At 42.4% G+C, this 7,760-nt stretch overlaps 1 pseudogene; it reads right to left on the reverse strand.

Annotated features, from left to right (window-relative positions):
• Positions 1-7,115: 7,115 nt before the first annotated feature.
• LOC124797031 lies at positions 7,116-7,233 on the reverse strand (annotated as a pseudogene).
• Positions 7,234-7,760: the final 527 nt, after the last annotated feature.

Consider the following 7,760-nt stretch of genomic DNA (forward strand, 5'->3'; position numbering starts at 1 on the left):
GAGAGTGGTGCTAGTAACGCCACTATGAGGATGCAACTCAGGTTTACTTTAAATACATACTATAACGGTTGTGAGCGTTAGTTACATTTGAGATCGGACGTGGTGAACTGATGTCAGTGAAGAATGCCTTTAAGGCGACAAAGATGCCGTTACCAGCATTGCAGAAGCACTTGGCAGGAATGTAGCCACTTTATGATTGCTGACAGCGATGGTACGAGAATGTACGGTCGCAAGAACACCGGGCTCTGGACGGCCACGTGGCAATTCCGAGAGGAAAGACATCGTATTCGGCATATGGCATTGTGAGTCGCACTATATCTGCAGTAGTAACCTGAACAGCAGTTAGCACCTCAGTGACTCAACGAACTGTTAAACATCTGCTACTTTAAGGACTTCTCTGAGCCGCGGGCCATGTAGTCAGACCACAAAGCACCGCCATTTGCGACTTCAGTGGTGTCAAACGAGAGCTCAGTGGAGGGCAGGGTGGATGTCTGTTGTGTTTTCTAATGAAAGGTGGTTCTGCGTCGGTACCAGAGTTGGCCGTGTTTTGGTTAGGAGGCCAGTTGAGGGCCTGCAACCAGTCTGTCTACGTGCTGGCCACACTGTACCTACACCTTGAGCTATGGTCTGGGATTTGATTTCGTGTGGCAGCATTCTCGTGGTTATCTGATTACATCCATCCTGACTGTAAAACTGTACGTCAGTCTGGTGATTCTACCTGTTGTGCTGCCATTCGTGAACAGCATTCCAAGGGGTGTTTACCAACAGGAACGATCGCCCACATACCGTTATTGTAGCCAAAGATGCTCTACGGAGTGTAGACTTGTTGCCTTGGCCTGCTCGAATGCCAGATCTGTCTCCAGTCGAGCATATATGAGAAATCATCGCACGGCAACTCCAGCATCTTCCAAAAACAGTGTTAAGGGGGGTAGGACGTCAAACTGGCCGACTTGGAGCGGGAGAGGCACCAGACGTCATTTTAATTTCCACTGTCTATACTTTTACAAATAAATTCATAAAACTTTGTCAACACGACCAGGAAGGATTCAGGATTCAAACTCATAGCAATGTAAGTTGAAAAGCATAACAAAATAAATTTTTTTTACATGTGAAATTTCATCATTTTTTCACTTACTATTGGCTGCATTTGTTGCTATAGGTACACTTTTCTTCACAAGTAAGAGAGATTCTTCGATGAATTTTGCACAGCATACAAACCATACTTACAGGTGTATGAAACTCTAGAATTTACTTAATTAATGAAAAAATGAATGAGCTGTTACATTTTAATTTTCATCTTTAGAAAAAACTCAAATTTTATGGTTAATTATCTCAATTTTTAGCACAGTTTTTAATAGATTTGGAAAATTCTAAAGTTTCATACACCTGTAAGTATGGTTTGTATGCTGTGCAAAATTCATCGAAGAATCTCCCTTACTTACGAAGAAAAGTGTACCTATAGCAACGAATGCGGCCAATAGTAAGTGAAAAAAATGATGACATTTCACACGTAAAAAAATATATTTTGTTATATTTTTGAATTTCCACTGCTATAAGCGTGAATCCTGAACCCTTCCTGGTCATGCTAACAAAGTTTATGAATTTATTTGTAAAATTATAGACTGTGGAAATTAAAATGTCCTTTGGTGCCTCTCCTGCTCCAAGTCGGCCAGTTTGACGTCCTACCCCCCTTAAGCTCGCCTGTATTCACTGACCAAGTGCGATATGCATGAAACTCTATCCAACAAACTGACATCCGGCACCTGTAGAACGCCATGCGTGGACGATTGCATGCTTGCATTCAACATTCTAGCGCTTACGTCGGTTATTCATGTACCAGCATTTTACATTTGCAATGGTCTATCTCGCGCTTACATTAACCTGTGATCTTACAATCGTACAATGTCAATCAGCTAATTACGTTATCTAGACAAATGTATTACCGAAATTTCATTACTCTGAATTATTTGTTTTTTGTGTTCCGATTTTTTTCCGTCGGTGTATGTTTTACTCTTAGTTATTCCAGCGACTTAAGAAAATCTGATGCTAGAAGAGGGATAAGTTTCAATGTTTGTATTACTAAGTGGCTAAATTGGTCACATTATTCCAGTTGCTGATTGCGTATCTAATGGCTTCCAGGTATAAAAGTTAGAAACTGTGTATATGTGCTGAGGGAGCGTAATTCACAGCTCGGCTGTTACCCAGATTGCCGGCCGGAGTGGTCGAGCGGTTAAAGGCGCTACAGTCTGGAACCGCACGACCGCTACGGTCGCAGGTTCGAATCCTGCCTCGGGCATGGATGTGTGTGATGTCCTTAGATTAGTTAGGTTTAAGTAGTTCGAAGTTCTAGGGGACTTATGACCACAGCAGTTGAGTCCCATAGTGCTCAGAGCCATTTGAACCATTTTTGTTACCCAGATTACATTCATCCAGTATTTGAGAATTAGAACACTTAGCGATTTTATACATAATTTCAAACCATTTCGAAACTTTTTGTCCGACACCCTGAACAAAATAATGAAAGGAAAAAAGTTTCTCGCTTACTATGTGTTTGCAGTTCATGCAGTAAAACTTCGGCATCAGGCATGATGATTTAATTTATTACTTTTTTAACTAACTTCATTCGAAAACACATTTTGTAGACAATATCTACGTATATCACTTAAACGTACTTCCGAACTTATATCGTTGCACTACTCAGAATTCCGTAGATATGACGTCAGAAACATTGAGATGCATGAAAAACTAGTTTTGCTTAAAACTGAGCGCAGATTACCCAAATTACTCTCATCAAGTGTTCTATAAAGAGAGCAAAATGGCTCAAATGGCTCTGAGCACTAAGGGACTTAACATCTGAGATCACCAGTCCCCTAGAACTTAGAACAACTCAAACCTAACTAACCTAAGGACATCACACACATCCATGCAGGATTCGAACCTGTGAACGTAGCGGTCGCGCGGTTCCTGACTGAAGCGCCACTCGGCCACTCCGTCCAGCTATAAAGAGAGCAGTTAGCAGCTTTCAACCAACTTTGAACATGGCGCGTAAAAAATGGGCGTTCGATTCTTTAAAGAATTGGGGGCAAGCGCTAGGCCAGATCCTGCGGATTTTCCTCTAAACAGTGTCTTGAGTTATTTTTCAGTTCCATGCTCACTTGTTTCTGCGTACGTGTTTTTCGCTCTCGAGTTACGTCCGTCGTAGGAAATGTGTTGTGATCTTCTTAGGTGAAATAATTATGAGAAGGTCCACGCGGTGTCCAACAAACTTGTCTACTGAACTCGGTAGCAAGGGGAATGACTCGTGTTGAAGCAAAAAGGGATCAGGGATTGGCATCACGATTCGATATAAATTGTGGAAAATGGGGACAGAGATGCAAACTCACAGACCAGAGTTCATGGGCAGAAAATGCGTTCGCAACTGTACCAAAAGTTAGTGGACTGAAAAGAAAAGGTCACGTTCCAGTTGATTAACAGCAAGAAAACGAATGACAAAACCAAAGAAGTGCGACAAATCGGTGAATGTTTCTGAACCTGACAACGGATTAGACTGGAATTGACAAGAAGAGTATCAACACCATGAATCACAAAGATCTGGATCAAGATTAGGGTTTTACGTCCAGTGGACGTCGAGTTCATCAGAAACGGGAGCACAGGCATTGGTTTACCAGCTGTCATGGTGAACCAGTTTCTTCCTCTGGCATGGTATCCATCGTAGTATCCTATTCGGTGTCCTTTCCTCAATCGTCCTATTCGCGTGGCCAAATCATATCAGCTGTTTTTGTTAGATGACGTCACAGAAATTCCTGTCCCTTTTCGTTTATCCTTTGTCGGATGAAGTCCTTTTTTATCCTATCCATCGTAGTACTGGTTGAGTTACGTCCTAAATTAAAAAAAAGTTCCATGCTTCAACTCCATGCAAAACTGCACTCTGCAGCATAGTGTTTCGTTGCTGTTACTATCTTTTTGTTGCACACATAGGGTTCATTGCCCTTGCTACAGCTCGTCCCTTATTAATAATCGTAGTAATATCGTCATTACCTGAGTCCCATTGGTTGCACAATATCTCATGGTACTATGCCTGTTCCATACCTACAATTACTTCTCTGTTTACTTCCAATTACTTACTTTTTCCGTTACAACGGCTCTGTACTCATAATTCTTCACGTTCATCTTATGACAAGCCTTAGTGTATTCCTCATTAAGCTTTGCTTCATATGTCTTCTCCTGCTATACTCTGGACATGTGCAAAATACAGGCTAAATATCTTGCTGTCCTCCACTGTCACTCTCATAATGTGTTACAAATATTTACTATCAAAAACAGTCTTGATCATAATTTATTTATTACGGTGACCGGTTTCGACCACTACTGTGGCCATCTTCAGACCTACAAGTCGTATACAAAGCTTTAATTAGAGGACTACATACATTAAAGAAAATACATAAAGTTACAAAACTATAAAACGATGGATTACCAATGAGTAAGAACCTCCTTCTGGTGGTAAATCACTACTGGAGAAACCAGTGCAGGTCTTGGAGGCTGACGAAATGATGTCATTGCTAACCAATGGGTTATAGGTCGAATAACAATGTAAAATTTCTTAGTTATAAGGACATTGTCAAGAAAGGAAAATAAACACACACTAAATTTAGCTTGGAAACTATTGTCAACTAAGAAGAGTTAAAAATATTTAAACATGTAGGATAAATGAACTTCGTTTTGATAGTACAGGGGTTGCCCTCTTAAGGCCTGTTAGTGAACCATTTGGATCCATGGTTGCGATGGCGAAGTTGGACGCCGTTCCAAAGATGTGGCAGCAGGCTTCTTTCCACTGAAGTTGTTGTAAAGTCGATAGGCAAACTAGTGGTTGCCATGGTGAGGATAAACGCCAGTGCAAAGATGTGGCAGCAGGCTTCTATCTAACGAAGTTGTTGCGAAAGGGAATGGCAAAGACTGTCACGTCAGACGATGTACTATTGAGCAACAACATGTCTTTATTGAAACGATTTTCAACGAGTAGGCTGCAATAATTGTTATCTTACACGTGTAGTACATGCTGCACAGATACGATTTACTGGTGTAGTAAGAGACTTCCATTTACATAGATTACATAATAATTCTTACAGATCAATACTAAAAAAGAAAAGAATCGAGACAGCACAGTAGTTGTGCATATTTATGAAATATTGTCTATGAGGTTCATATGTAGATTCCATCTTTTTTGTATGTGACAATTTTTAAAAGGCATTGCTATGTCTTGCGTTGCATTCCAGTCTTATAAACAAATAAAAATAATGAAGATGGAAGGAATTTAAATTTATAGTACTACGAGCCGTAGAGTCAAAAATAAAGGGATGTGAATTAGCAATAAGCAGTCTTAATGCATATAAGCAAACATTCTGAAAACAGATAGTCAGTCAGCGTTTGGCGGAATAAAATTACAAAGTAAAGATAAAATATTTCCTAAATAATTTTAAAAAACGAAGGACAGATGAGTGAACATTCTAAAGCAGATCGTCAAAAAGCTCAAAGAAACTTTTGTCTTTGAATTCAAGTTGCTCATGTAAAACAGATAGCTGTTTACTTTTGTGAAGTGAATAGATTTCAATTTCTTCTGAAGTATTTAGCAGTAGTCCTTTTGGCACAGTATGTAATATTTTCAAATTGTTAGAAATGCAACCCTCAGAATGATTGCATCCATCAAGATGTTGACCAAATATTGTCGGTGTTGGGAAGGAAATTGATAGTGTCCTTTTCAAAACAGGCTTCCTGAACAATTCAGGAAAAAACTTGGGAATGTGAAACTGCATGGTCGGAAGAGGATTTGAACCCTCCCCTTATGCTCTTGTCATACGTCAGAAACACGGTACTACAATATACACACACTCATTACAACCACCTACTCGCAATATGTCCCCTTGATACGCAAGTGTCATACATCACGAAGGAAAGGTGCCAGCGTGCGCAAATTAGAAAAAAAATTCCTGTCAGGAGTCTTAACATTAGAATTAGGGACTCTGAGCCAGCCGCGTCATGTGATTTTTACTTTTCTGTATTGCTGCAATACCTCACTCCATCCGTCCGCAGCTCGTGGTCTAGCCACTAGCGTTGCTGCCTCCGGATCACGGAGCCCCGGATTCGATTCCCGACCGGGTTGGGGATTCTCTCGGCCCGGAGCCTGCGTATTTGTGTTGTCCTCATCAGCATCATGATCATAGTGGCTAGATTGGACTGCGTAAAAAGAAACTTGACTATGTAAGAATTGGGACATTGTACGGGCGCTGATGATAGCGCAGCTGGGCGCCCCGCACACCAAACATCATCACTATATCCATCGACGGTTTGCGTCAGCCAGTATACGGTCGTTCTCCATAGTGATTGGTCAGCAGGCTCCGGTAGACACTGAAGTGAGCTGGAGAACCCCGAACTCGACAGTACACACATATTAAATAACGTTCAGCAAAAACTGTACGGGTCGTTCAAGAAACCAGTCCCCCTCCTCCCACTCCCCACCCCCTCAAATCGTTCAAATGGCTCTGAGCACTATAGGACTTAACATCTGAAGTCATCACTCCCCTAGAACTTAGAACTTCTTAAACCTAATTAACTTAAGGACATCACACACATCCATGCCCGAGGCGGGTTCGAACCTGCGACCGTAGCAGTCGCGCGCCCACCCCCTCCCCAACCCCATGATTCTCTAAAGAATCGGAGTGCAATGTATAACAACAGCTTTGGAGGAGAGATTACGTAACAAATTAGTTTCTGAGTTAAATATTTGGCGTTAAGATTGTAAAACTTTTCTGGTTAAAGATAAAAATCCCTAACTTTGTTGATTATATTGGTTTCAGATTATTTACCCATTCTGAGTAATTCGCACACCAGAACAACACTGCCTCCGGTTTTTAACTAAGCACTCCGTCTCCAGACCACAAGTGGCCCATCGGGACCATCCGACCGCCGTGTCATCTTCAGCTGAGGATGCGGATAGGAGGGGCGTGTGGTCAGCACACCGCTCTCCCGGTCGTTATGATGGTTTTCTGTGACCGAAGCCGCTATTATTCGGTCGAGTAGCTCCTCAATTGGCATCACGGGGCTGATTGTACCCAGAAAAATGGCAACAGCGCATGGTGGCCCGGATGGTCACCCATCCAAGTGCCGGCCACGCCCGACAGAACTTAACTTCGGTGACCTGACTGGTACCGGTGTATCCACTGCGGTAAGGCCGTTGCCACGGTTTTCAACTACACACATAAAAAATAGTTTTGCATCACCTCGGTTCCGAGAGTTCTGGAACCTGCACAGAAAATTGGAACAGAGATCAACATAAACATCATTTCCACACACTGCATGTAGTACCACCATCCAGCGAGACCTTCAGAGGTGGTGGTCCAGATTGCTGTACACAGCGGTACCTCTAATACTCAGTAGCACGTCCTCTTGCGTTGAAGCATGCCCGTATTCGGGATGCCATACTATCTACAAGTCCATCAAGGTACTGTTGGTCGACATTGTCTCACTCCTCAACGGCGATTCGGCGTAGATCCCTCAGAGTGGTTGGGGGGTCACTTTGTCCCCAACAACCCTTTTCAATCCATCCCAGGCATGTTCGATAGGGTTTATGTCTCTAGAACATGCTGGCCACTCTAGTCGAGCGATGTCGTTATCCTGAAGGAAGTCGTTCACAAGATGTGCACGATGGCGGCGCGAACTGTCGTCCATGAAGACGAATGCCTCGCCAATATGCTGCCGATGTGGTT

The sequence above is a fragment of the Schistocerca piceifrons genome, chromosome 4, assembly GCF_021461385.2.
Source record: "Schistocerca piceifrons isolate TAMUIC-IGC-003096 chromosome 4, iqSchPice1.1, whole genome shotgun sequence".
NCBI lineage: Eukaryota > Metazoa > Arthropoda > Insecta > Orthoptera > Acrididae > Schistocerca > Schistocerca piceifrons.